We start from the raw sequence: 12,153 nt of genomic DNA, 5'->3' as shown, positions 1-12,153 counted from the left end.
GTGAAGTAATCTGCTGCAGACCATGTAGAAAAAAGGAAGTAGTTGGGAAGAAAACAAAACCTATTTGTTATGTCAAAAAAAGACTAAGTGGACTGATCAGTTAGTGAATCCGTATGGGGAGATAGAGCTGAGCAGAAAATCACGGTGTCAAGAGAGGACATTAGTCTGCCAAACTTGAGATCATGTAAAGCACCATGGCTGCCAAGGTGAGATAATGAGGTACCAAGATACAGGAAGATATTAAGATATTCTCATATGCAGGTGACACTTAGTTGCATGGGGAAGCAGGCAGATGCTTACCATCTGAGACCTCAGATCACAAGAAGCAAGTCCTCAATTATCCAACCAGAGCTCCGGGCAGTCTTGCAGTCTATACTGGGGTCGCTGGGATTAGATAAACAGGTAAAACCTCTGGGTTGGAAGTGAGGCTTAGATACTCAGTCAATTTGGTAATACAGAAGGATGAATTCTGATTTGGGGACAACGCAAGTTGTTAAATGTCTTCCTTTGAAATGTGATAGGACAGATGAGCAGAAAATTATAGGTATATTATGAGAAAGGTCAGTTATGCTGGGATGTTCACTCACATTTTGAAGAATGAGGGATAAAGATCAATACGCAAGATGAGTGAGGAGATATCATTTACCTGGGCTATGATTAGGAAATGGACTTTGTAGTACAATACTGTGCTGGGGATGATAGACACAGTATTCAAAAATGTGGCTGGATGGGGTAATGGGGCCTTCTTTGATCATGTCTGAATACATCAGAAGGTGTCTGGCTGTCAGGAAGTGAAGAGACTGAAAGAAAGACAGCAATCCTGGACCTGAGTCCATCTCTTGGCAACAGAGGAAGTTATGTCTATTCTCACAATAAGGCAAAACTATGTCAAGCCTCATAGTCCCATCCAAGTGCTCTCTATGAGATCCGGAGGCTCAGCCCAGTTACTGCCCTAAAAGTCACAGCAGTTTCGCAAGTGCCTGTATACTTTACTGGCAGCAGTAGATATGGGGTCCATTTGATAATAAAAGGGATAGAGGAAACAATGCAGAAGCTCCACGAACATCAATGAGCCACTAAGTTCATGCCTTAGAGGCTGCGGGGGACGTAATATTGATGGCATGTGGGGGTGGCATATCATCTTTGCTTGTGTAGATTCAGAGCTCAGTCAAGAGGACTTGCAACTGTTTTGCGCAGACCTGGATGGGGCGGTGGGGGGTGGGTCAGTGGAGGTAGTGGTGAGGAGCTGAAACAGACAAAAGCTGCGGTAAAGGGAGCTGCCACAATGCCTGGTGCACTTTTCATCTGAGTTCCTAGCAGATTGTCTGGCACACAGCAGCTGTTCAATAAATAATTATTGGATGAATGATTCAATTAATCGAGGACGTTTGGTAGCATGTGATGATCTAAGAGTAATATTTCACAATGAGAAGTCCAAGTTGATTGCTGTGTTCCACAAGCTGACCTTAAGTTTCTTGGCCACTGTATCTTCAACATTTTAAACTGGCCATATTTCTTATTTTATGAAATGAAATAAATGCTAATGTGCTAGCAAGGGAATGTAAACAAGTGTTGTTAGACAAATTCAATGTGACTAAAAAGGAACTGTAGCAGGTGGATGCAAGTGAGCCCAATTAAGATATATTTGCTTTTGTGCCACAGATTCTATGCTTTTCCAAATAGAACTGTTAGATGCTAAGCAAATGGGGACTATTTTTGACTCATACTTTTTTTTAATCTGTGGGAAATATATTTTCTCATCAATATTTTCTGCTGTTCTCTGTTCAAACTTTGCTTTTGTGATGCTTCCTTTAAAGACTTTTTGTTCTTTCTCATTTTGCGCCATTGTTTATGCTGAATTTGTTGTTGTTGTTTTTGCATTTACATTCCACAGAGAAATGGTACTTAACAGCATAAAATCCCAGAACTGCATCAGAATAGAAGAGGTGATTTATAAACACATAATAGTCGTTTTTGATACTTTTCCTCATTAGTCAAGCTGAGAGAACAAATTGGAATTTGAGCTTCTGGTGGGCTTTCTGAAGGGATCCTCAGATAAATGTAGCCAAAGATAAAAGATAATTCCAATTAAAAGATAATGGATATTATGCACAATTATGGCTGTGGCCAAGTCAAAACACTTTGAAATTAAATGTCTTTGTGAGAGAAACCACAGTGTTAAATAAAATAATCAACAGGAATTTATTTCTACTTTCTTTGCTAAATCTACTCACAGGCTCATTCCCTATTGTGGTAGGAAGTTAAAATTATGTTAAAATAAAAGGAAACAAAACTTCCCAAGCTAGAATAAAGGCTAGAAGTTAAGCGGACATAGTATCAAACTCTTCACGTAATATCATTAATTGCATTTATGTCTATTTAATTTTGATTGTTCAGAACCCCAAACCAGAAGCCTTCTGCATAGTACACAGCATTTCACCCTGATGACAATTCCTCTCTAAATTTTCCATGTGCACTTTACCTTAGCTAAATATCTCATGTATTGGGAATTATGACAAAATATGCTATGGAAGAAATGATGGGGTTATCAGTTTAAATGATATACTATCATACACCAGTTCACAGGCCAATACCTGAGACTCACAGAATTGTGAAAAAGAGAGGAGAGCAAAATTAGAATAACAAAATGAGTAAAACAAGTGTACCATTAATTCAGGCAAAATCAATACAGTCTAACGACTCGCTGAAATGAATGTGACCAGTGGAGATCTTAAGAAAATAATTTTAAAACTGTCTTTCTTCCTTGATAGCATGTTGAACATTTGATGTTACAAATGGTAAAATGGGACTCCTGTAATTTCATGGGAAATTTGTTATTTTAGCATACAGTTTCACCAAAAAAAAAGCAAAAACAGAAATATGTAGATGAAATAGAGTCAGAGATGATCATGAATTATCACCTCATGTTTGATTCAACTTAAAATCCCAGGATCTTCTCAGTCTTCAAGGCAACTTAATCCTTTGTCCCATGGATCTTCTCTATGTACCAGGTGAACAATTTTACCCCTGCGACTCTGTGGCTAGTAGCTGCAGTTTATCAAAAGTTGTCATCATAGAAAAATAAGTCAGATCACTCAGCATCTTTTTACCCCCCACTATTAGGGCCCTGATGTGTCAGGTAAATAATATGAGGGGCTGCTATGTGGCAGTATGCCTATTAATTTTGTTTCATTGTTTTTGTTCAGTCTCCCAATTTCAAAATACATGGAATGGGAGAGAGGATTTGAAATTAGAGCTGGCTCTCAAGACACTTCCCAAATTGGGCTTGGGGGACATTTTGGGACAGGGTACAATAGGGCCCCTAATGTTTATTGCTCCCACTGCAAAGAATACAATTAAGGTCCCTTAATGTTTATTGCTCCAGCTCTGAAAGAATACCATTAAGTCAGATACATCACCTGATGGCATCCTCATCAAGCCACACTCCGTGAGCACAGATGGGACATTATGTAACACAAAGAGAGCGGGACTGCTCACCAGGCTGCATTTGGAAAATCGTGTCAGGAACCTTTCTTTAAACAAATCCAGTAACATGATAATGTGGCAGCCTACGGCCCCCTCCACCAGCATCCTGGACACTCCGTGGCAACCTTAATAGAATTGCATTACTATTCATGATTCATGGTCTACAAAACAAAGAAAGAAAGAAAAATGAAGAAGGAGAAGAAAAAAAAGATCCACCACCCCCTGTATGCTCTGCTGTATTAGTGTGCCTAACGAGAATGAATTAAAACCCAGCTGAGACATGACCCTAAACCTCTTGCTTCCTCTTAACTGTCAATTTGGCTTTCCATAGCACTGTGATCAACTGCATTCTAAGTGGAAGTTGACACTGGCTCAACTTTCTGCCAGTGCAGGTAAAATAGAATGGGAACTGCGTGAAACTCAATGCTGATGTAACCCGGTTCTGCACCATTACCCATAATCTGTGTCTTCAGCTCTATGCAGCTCCAATTTCATTTCTTTAATAGCATGGGTTTTGATAAGAATCTTCCTTTCCCTCCCCCTCCAATTGCCAAGTTCCCTTTGTGGTGTCATTGCTAACTTCCCACACAATGCAAGTTCATTTCTCTAAGAAATTCCCATCAGTGGTCTTTAATAGCAGGTTAATGGGCTGTTAAATCTCAAATTTTCCAGAATGATTTTGTTACCAGGAGGCTTCCTCCTGTTTCTGGTGTGGTCAATAAGAGGCTTGTTTTAGAGGCACTTAATGCTTCACACACTAAGGGGATTGTGCCCCAAATCAGACAAAACAAGAGATACTTTTTATTCCCTTATGATATCAACACCATTTTAGTAGAATATCTGTGGGTCTATTTGTTATTCCTACATAAATCAATAAAGGCTCTGAAAAATACAGGAAGCTTTGCCAGCTGTGTGCTTACAAATATTAGATGAGAGGGTTCACAGACAGCAGATCATCCATAAGCTGATTCTCAAACCTGTGTTGTCATATGCTTCATGACTTGCTTCATTATCTGCCACTGCTACTTTATGTTGGCTATTTCTTTCTGAACCTCTCATAAACAAAATCCTTAATGATATATAGCTCAAGTGAATTCATTTACCAAAAAAATAAAGTACAGAGCAAGGTTATTTATAAACCAGAAACCCAGGTGCCTTGCTGCAGGAGTTCTGTGAAGTGAAACAGCCTGCTGGAGTTTTTCATAATTTCGAAGTGAATAGATGCTATGGATAATTAAGAACTCAACAAAAGCAGATTATACATTCATTTTCTCTAAGGATTTTTAAGAATGGTAGGTAACTATAAGAGCTATGATAATTAGAATGGGTGGCAAATAATAAATGACACAATACAGCACTTTCTATGTGTACACTTCTTGGTCTTATGCTTTTTGTTAATACTTCATTATACTAAAATAATTTATCACACTTTATTATTGAATGTTTAAAACAAGTGTTTTTATATGCCAGTGCTTAACATTTATATTAAGGAACTTACATACAAGTTTTATAGACATAATGTTATTTCCTTCTACTTGACTACTATACACATATCATCATTTATTTAGGATAAAATGGATATTCTTATTCTCTAGAAACTTAAAATCCAGTACGAGAAAATTTTACAAGTCACAGATGACTAAAGTACAAAATTAAAACCTCAAAAAAATCTGAGGCATCATTTATCCCCCTTTCATTGTCTTGTTAATAAATGAGGTATTGTTTAGGGTCTTGCCAATAGTCAGAGAATAGGCAGAAAAGTATGACACAAGCATAATAGAAGATGATTTCTCATTTACATAAGAAATCAAAGCAGGTCAATATACTGCATATAGAGATTCAAAGATCTCTGAATGCAAGATGAAGATATTTTTCATCTTATGGATCCACCATCCCTTAAGACCTCATCATCTGGATCTATTTTACAAAAGGGGAAGGGGATGGTGCATATTGCATGCCTGCTTCTTAAAAGCTTTGAAACAGAAATAGCACATATCACTTTCACTCACATTCCATTGGTTAGAACTCAATAGCAAGGATACAACTAACTGTAAGAAAAGGCAGGAAATAGATCCTAGTTGTGACCTGAAAAAAAAAGAAAATTAATTCTAGTGAAGAGCCAGTTAGTGCTTCCATTTATGGTTAAAATATTGTAAAACTAGAAAACTCTGCTGGATCGCCTCTAATTAACCCTCTAAATAGGACTCCTTGAAATAGGAAACTAAGAGTTCTTTAAAAGTGAGAAGACAAGAGAAATTCCATGAATAGCAGACCAGGAGTTGAAATCTGAGTGTATAATAGTACAAATAAAGTAGAATACAAAATTTAATTACACACCTTGGGAAGTGAGTATCAGGGAGAAAAAGGAAGTAAACAGTGGGGAACATTCAATACTGTGTTGTCTGGGTATGAATGGCAGAATGACAATGTTGTGTTGTCAGTGAGGGACTTGGTCCCTATTGATCACAAGTAAATAATTAATATGACTGAGAAGTAGCCCCTCACCAGAATCATCCTTAATAATTCATTCATAGCAATGTCGTCTTTTTTTAGCATGTGCCTCTAAACTCTTCCACCCTCCACTCATTCCCCAGTTTCAAAGTCACTTCTACATTTTTAGATATTTATTTTAGCAGCATCCCACTCTTGTTACCAAAACCTGTGTTAGTCAGACTTCTCCATATATTAATATATATAGAAGATATTTATTACAGAAATTGGCTCAATGTGGTTATGGAGGCTATGAAGTTCCACTATTTGTTGTCTGAAAGAGGGAAAACCAGGACAGCTGATGGTGTAACTCAGTTTGAGTCTGAAGGAGACTGAGAATTGGGAGGCCGATGTTATATATCCCAGTCTGAATCCAAAAGCCTGAGAACCCAGAACACTGATATCTGCGGACAGGCAGGAGAAGATAGACATCTCAGCTCTAGCAGAGTGAGTGAATTCAACTTTCCTTTCCTTTTGTGCTATTCAAGCTGGTGGATAGCTGTGGATTACGCCTATCCACATCAGGGAGGACCATATACTTTATCAGTTTACCAATTCAAATACTAATTTCTCCTGGGAACCCCCTCGCAGTGAACCCAGAAACAATGTTTTCCCAGCAATCTGGGTATTCCTTAGTTCGTATGAGTTGACAAATAAAATTAACCATCACATCCACAGAAAAGTAATTTTAAGAAGAAATATTGGAAAGTCATTTTTATTGATAGTCATTATGAGATGTGTCATCTTTATTGATAGTCATTATGAGATGTGGTTTTGTCAGTCAGTAACTAGGTGGAGACAGAAATCACTGAAAGAGATAACACCACAAACTTGAAATGGCAGAATGCTGAGAGGCATAAATGTAAACATGGAAGAATCCTAATGGTGATAAAAGAATGAATCCACCAGGAGAGACTGCTACCACAAATATGGCAGTGGGGAGCAAGAAAAAAGTCAACCCCACATTTGGATATTTGAGTTTAAAAGAATATACTCTAATGGAGATAGCTGTGAGGAATGAAGGCTTGTTAGGGTCAATTTTTTTTTTTTGCCATATTACTGAAAACAGAATTTGGAAATGAAATTTAAAATCTATGACAATGAAATTTAGGACTCATTTCATATTTCTGTTGACGAAGGTAGTGAATAAAACAGTAAGTGCAGGATAAACATTTTAAGTTAGATGTAATAGACCATGTCTTAACTCGTTTCTCTAAGAACTCACAAAATGAAACTTACTAATAGGCATGGCATTGCCTTAAGAGAAGAAGATGGCCAGGCATGGTGGCTCTCACCTGTAATCCCAGCACATTGGGAGGATGAGGCAGGCTGATCACTTGAGGTCGGGAGTTCAAGACCAGCCAGGCCAACATGATGAAACCCCTGTCTCTACTAAAAATACAAAAATTAGCCGGGCGTTGTGGATCACGTCTGTAATCCCAGCTAGTCGGGAGGCTGAGGAAGGAGAATCGCTTGAACCCGGGAGACAGAGGTTGCAGTGAGCCGAGATCACGCCACTGCACTCCAGCCTGGGGGATAGAGTGAGACTCTACCTCCAAAAAAAAAAGAGAAAGATAACAAGGAAAAACAAGATATAAACCCATAAGCAATGTTTTTGTCTTTAAATCTACTCCCAAATCATAACCTTAGTTAGTATTCTTTGCTAAGATAGTGTTTACTGAATCTGATTAGTTATGACAAAATGGTGACAGGAAAATATAAACTTATTTTTATTTACTAAAGGCATAATAAAAGCAGCTGTATTACTTATTTTTAGTCACCCTTAAGACTATAAGTGTCTGAAGCAGTATAATAAAGTATTTGACTAATTAATCTTTGTTTCTGTAAACTTTACACGTATAATTATAGCTTTTAGTGATAGCACGAAGAAGGCTCAGAGGGGCTGTCCTCGATACGTATAAAGTTTGGTGGGAGTAGAATAATGAGTCGAAAAGTTTGAAGAGTCTGAGTGTACTATATTCTGTGAGTATACAACTTATACTCACAGAATATATACACAGTATAAATACAATGATTGTATTTCAATCAGTAACTACCTACACGTATGTAGGAACAAAAATTAGAACTCAAATCTACATGACATAAGGAGAAAGGAGAAACATTTTTATAAATATTTTCTGTTATCTGCAAGTAAGAAATATTATTAAAGATTACAAAGAAAGAAGAAAGAGACAGAGAAGGAGGTAAGAAAGACATTACATTCCTAATAAACATAAGGTTTGTCACATTTTACACAATATTTGCACACAAATATGTAAAAGCTGCACTAAGTTTGGTGGATAGCAATTTGATTTTCCAAAAGAAGATAAATTTTTGAATGTCCCATGTTCTTTTATGGCCTTTTGTATCATGTAATAAATATTTCCTATAAATAATTTACTAATCATCCACGTATCACTCTATGTCAAATAGGCACTTGATACATATTTATTGAATGAATGAATTATAGGTAAATATAGGTTTTATTTCAAAGAGGATATATAAAATAGTGCAAGACTGTGAACTCCACCTGACACTTTATTAATAGTCATGCCCTTTCTTACCCTTCAGAAAACATTTCACTAACCTTTCTGTGGGGAAGTAGAAATTAGATTTATTAGTTTTCAGTATTTTTTCAGTAAGAATTGCTGTGGAGAAAAAAATAAGAACAGACATAGATTCCAAATAATATCCTGTTGACTACTTAATAGTAAAAGCAACCACCGTATTCAACTCATGTATGAAAACACAAGCTCAAGGATGTGAAAGCTGCCTATAGAATTCCACAGAGATGCACTGAAAAGTTGAATGCGCTTGTTTTCTCTCCACGAAGCTGGGAAGAGACTGACTTAAGACTCGTTGCTTAGCAGAACCCTGGAGTAGGGTAGGAAGAAGAAAGCAATGTCACAAGCAGACAGGCAGTCCCAGGACAATGCTTTGGTATAAGGAGGTCAATAGAAAGCTGGACCAGACAATGGCACGTCAGTCACATTCTCACAGTGATTCTTGTGAGAATATACAGGAAGTCATTTAGTTTGCTATATTTCATAACCCTTTTTAGTGTCTGCTCCCTTCTACACTTAAATGTCTGTTTGGTTTTTCTCCCCTTTCCACATATTCAATACAAATTGCTGTAAATGCCATTGCTGCCCATTTCCCCGAAGCCCCAGTTCTGCTTATGACACCGGCTCACTCATCGCTTATTCATTTATGAGGTCCTCAGGAGGCAGAATAAGCAGACTTTCATATACCAGTTTTAAGGTTTTGCTGCATTCAAACATTTACTAATGTTACATTTGGAAATGTGTATTTGTTAGCTGCTGGTAGTCCTTAGCGGTCTTATTACAAGTGTCATTAAAGCATCATGATATTTGGAGGAATCACTCTGCTTCAAGATATTCAGGTTCATTAATGAACATTATCCATCTGACACATTTGGTAAACACCAGAGCTTCAGAGAACAGCTCATCAGGGATAAGCTGGGCCCTCTAGGCTCACTTGGAGAAGCTCATGAACTCACTACTGTTCACCCTCATTAGGCTTGAGATGCAGAGAAAAAAAAAATACTGAAAACTGCCAATATTTGTAAGTTAGAATTTAGAGTCTAATGTCTTTTTTTGTCATTTTGTTTTTTGGTATGGAGATTGGTAGATGAGAGAGAAAAGAATGCTGTGTGGAAGTTCCTATAGTTTGCCTTTGGAAAATATCAGTGTTAAGTTCAGAGAAAAGAAAAAACAAGGTAGGAATAAAAAAAAACTTCTGATCAGTTCCTTGGATTTGAATTAGGAACATCTTTTAGGGAACAAATATTATTGAGAAAAATCGGTAAAAATATAAGTATTATTTTCCCCAAAATGACGCTTTCTTTATGGTGGTCTGTAAAGCAGGAGCCATGGACCCACATTTAGAGATGAGCCATGCACCATACAGCCCATAAAAATTTTCAATAGAACTGAATTAAAGCAAAGTTCCTAAAACTAACCTGATTTCAATTGTATACAACTTTGGCACTTCAAATTAAATAAGCTTTCCAGCAAATTGCAGATCAAAAATATTTGAATATATAGGTCATTTTGTAGATGTAGGATATATAATCATATTTTGTATAGTCTTTACCCGGAAATTAAGAGATTTTAAACCCAATTATCAAATAATAACTTTAACATTGTAGTTATCCATATTTTATCATTTTAAATTCTTTTATGTTAATTTCTTCTAGCACTTGACAAAATATTGGACATTTCTCTTTGAAATCATAAAAAGTTCCTAAAACATGTAAATGCAGTAAGGTTGCTCATTTTAAGGATATAGGAAGATTCAACCGCCTGAATCCCCCAAAACCCACACATTCCAATAGTGTGTCCACTGAGGTTATTCAGACATTTGGTGCAGGCTGTAAAAATAGGAATCCGTTTATATTCCCCAGAAGAATTTCTAACTACCATGAAAATGGAAAAACAATGTGGTTACTGACAAAGAAGTTGGAACCAATTCAGGGTGCAGACCTACATCCAAGAGAACTTTGATTCTTACTAGAATCAATAATCTTCATTTGTCAAAAATTATTTATCTTCTTCCATTTTTAATGTGGGCATTTATAAGAAAATCAAAATAAATGTAAATGGGTGGATACAATTACTATATTAACAAAATAGTTGTTTTTATGATAATTTAATAGTTTTCTAAAACTTAAAGATACAGTTGGTCCTCATTACAGATTTTATATTTGCAAATTCTAAAATGCACTCATATCCTCAGAATTAATATTCATGTTACTTTTGTGGTAATTTGTGTTTATGTACACAACAGTGAAAAATTTGAGTCACTCAATGCTCACATTCCTAGTTGAACAAGACGATTCTCTGCCTTCCTATTTCAGTTTTCATACTGGAAACAAGTATCCTTTTTTCAGTCTATTTAGTGCCATGTCTTATGCTTCTTCTTTTTTTTTTTTTACCTTTTGTTGATAATTTTAGTATTTAAAATGGTCCCCATGCATAATCCTGAAGCACTCTCTAGTGTTCTTAGGCAAAAGTAGACTGTGATATGACTTATGGAGAAAATACATGTGTTAGATAAGCTTTGCTCATTTATGAGCTATAGCATTTTGGCTGTGAGTTCAAAGCTAATGTATCAACAATACATATTAAATAAGGTGTCTTTAAACAAAAAAACACACATAGAAGAAAGTTATGTATTGAACAGTTGATAAAATTGCGACCAGAGGCTGCCAGGAACTTAACCCTGTGTTTCCTCTAGGAGCAATGGTTCAGTATTCACTAATTCAGTGTTTGCAGAGACTTTACAGGACATAACTACGATGAATAATATGAATGTGCTGTATATATATATATTTTTTTCTGATAAATCCTTTCAAGTGAGACTGAAACTGTTGACATTGCTCTTTACTTTGGCAAAGCGCAAATTCAATATTCTTCGTAACCCAAAGACTGTTTGCTATGATATGGTGCATTTCATACAGGAAACAAATGCAGTATTATAAACAACTTTTCCACTTTTCTTTAATAACCTGAGTAGTCCAAAGAATGTATATGCAAACTAATGAGGACTATCATTTCATAGGGATAACTCACATCCAAATATTTTTTATTGTATTTTGTTTTGGTAAGTCACATTAAGATGTGATTGTCCACTTGAGCCTAGGAGTTCAAGACCAGCCTGGGAAACAGGGCAAAACCCCATCTCTAGGAAAAATAGAAAAATTGGCCAGGCATGGTGGTGCATACCTGTTGTCCCAGCTACTTAGGAGGCTGGGGTGGAAGGATTGCTCAAACCTGGGAGGTCGAGGCTGCAGTGAGCACTGATCACACCGCTGCACTCCAGTCTGGGTGATAAAGTGAGACTCTGTCTCAAAAGAAAAAAAAAAAGAAAGAAAAGAAAAAGGTAATTGTCATATCATTTTGACCTACTAAGAGATAGTCCATATTTCTCATGTTAAATAGCATAAAATATTTGTTATATATATTAAATCTCACACTGTATGTACATGTGTGTAGCCTTACATTTATGTCTTATATTTTCATCTGTAGAAACAAAACACTATTATATATAAATACACACACGTGACTATTTTATATGTAGGACAATAAACTCAGATAAATTTGAAGATAATTATAAACTTGTTACGGGTGTAATCCAAAGAAAACAATAAACTAG

The sequence above is a fragment of the Gorilla gorilla genome, chromosome 5, assembly GCF_029281585.2.
Source record: "Gorilla gorilla gorilla isolate KB3781 chromosome 5, NHGRI_mGorGor1-v2.1_pri, whole genome shotgun sequence".
NCBI classification, from domain to species: domain Eukaryota; kingdom Metazoa; phylum Chordata; class Mammalia; order Primates; family Hominidae; genus Gorilla; species Gorilla gorilla.
This window is presented reverse-complemented; position numbering follows the sequence as displayed.